Source organism: Papio anubis, chromosome X (assembly GCF_008728515.1).
Source record: "Papio anubis isolate 15944 chromosome X, Panubis1.0, whole genome shotgun sequence".
Taxonomy (NCBI): Eukaryota; Metazoa; Chordata; class Mammalia; order Primates; family Cercopithecidae; genus Papio; species Papio anubis.
The window spans coordinates 21,521,913-21,523,735 of NC_044996.1; the positions used below are offsets into that span (position 1 = coordinate 21,521,913).

General features: G+C 42.8%; 1 non-coding gene across 1 annotated transcript; it reads right to left on the minus strand.

The window, feature by feature from the left end:
* Positions 1-214: 214 nt before the first annotated feature.
* LOC116272250 lies at positions 215-353 on the minus strand. The gene has a single exon (XR_004180970.1). It is a non-coding gene; the product is annotated as a small nucleolar RNA SNORA8 (small nucleolar RNA).
* Between the last annotated feature and the right edge of the window lie 1,470 nt (positions 354-1,823).

Genomic DNA, 1,823 nt, shown 5'->3' on the forward strand with positions numbered 1-1,823 from the left:
TTTCTTTCATCTCTTTTAAATATGAATATACTGATGAAGATGTCAACATTCACCAAGAATCTTTGGGATCTAATTTCTTCAACCAATTTACTTTAGGGTCATTTTTAGAGTAGGGGGATCTGCTTCATTCTCAATTTGACACCCTAGAAAAAGAAAAGCATTGCTCACTCTTTTAGAATATATCAAACTGAAGAGTATGAGAAACCTATACAAGTGCTTTATCAATAGAAATACCAGGTTTAACAAGCACAAAGCCAAGAAAATCAATGAAGCCAGATACTGGATTTCTATGGCACTAATCTTTGAACACCCTAGCAGGAGTAAACCGCTGAGTGCAGATACCATGCAGTGCATCCTGGAAGCTTTTAAGGAACAAAGACTCTAAAGCCTCACCCTAGACCTCCTGAGTCAGAACTTGCATTATATATATATATATATATATATATTTGGAGGCAGGGTCTCACTCTTTCACCCAGACTGGAGCGTAGAGGTGCAATTATGGCTCACTGCAGCCTCGACCTCCTGGGCTCAAGGGATCCTCCTGCCTCAGCCTCCTGAGTAGCAGGGACTACAGGTGCATGCATTACCATGCCCAGCTAATTTTTAAGATTTTTAGAGATGGGATTCCACCATGCTGCCTAAGCTGGGTCTCAAACTCTTGGGCTCAAGCAATTCTTCCAATGTGGCCTCTCAAAGTGCTGGGACTGCAGGCATAAGCCACTATGCCCGGCCAGAACCTGCCTTTTAAACAAAGTCCCAAATATTTCTATGCACATTAAAGTTTGAGAAGCAGTGCATGACATGATCTTTGCAGTCTTCTAATCCTGAGAAGCTAGGGTGCCATGACCTTTTGTTGCTGTATTTTGTTGCTGAATTATTATTAAATACAAACTGTGTTACTGGAGAAATATTTCCTACGGCTATGGCTCAACTTTCAAATATAGTTATCCAGTGAAGGTTGTTCAGGGAATGAGGAGAACCTTGCTCACTGTAAGGAGTGCTAAGCTTGCTCTGACTGGCCATTTAAAGACCCAGAATTCTTCAGCCAGGTGTGGTGGCTCACACTTGTAATCCTAGAAATTTGGGAGACTGAGATGGGAGGATGCTTGAGCTCAGGAGTTTGAGACCAACCTGGGCAACATGGCAAGACCTCCATCACTAAAATGAAATAAACAAATACATTTTAAAGACCCAGAATTCTATTCCAAGAATGGGGCCAACCACAACCGCCTACAACAGTGGTTCTCAAACTTAAGCCTGCATCTGAATCACCTGGAGGGCTTACTAAAATAGATTGCTGGGCCCCAACCACAGTTTCCAACTCAACAGATCTTGGATGGGGCCCCACAATTTGTAATTCTAACAACTTTCTAAGTAATGCTGGTGTGCTAGTCAGGGAATGACACTTGGAACCATTCGCCCAGGTTAAAAGGCTTCAGTTCATAGGAGAACTTCTTTAGATTAGCAACCTCCTTTAGGCTGGAAGTGGCCTGGCTGCAATTTAACTTGCTTCCTTGAAAATGTGCTGAGGTTTACAGCATGGTATGGAGCCTGACTACATATTCACTTGGAGCCAGGTCAACCAGCCTGCCAGTGGCTGTGACCCATGGATGTAAGGCGCTTGATGTGTCAGCCTGGGATTTGCTGAATCTTGCTCAATGAACGGAATCTGTGTTGGCTTTATGGCTTTCCCAGATCAATTGTGGTATCAAGATGATGATGCCACCCCTGCCCAGGCTTTTATAGCTTTTACGTATTGAGTGTTTCCAAAGGGAGTTATTAAATTGAATTCACTTATAATCACAGGTGAACTTGCCCTTTAT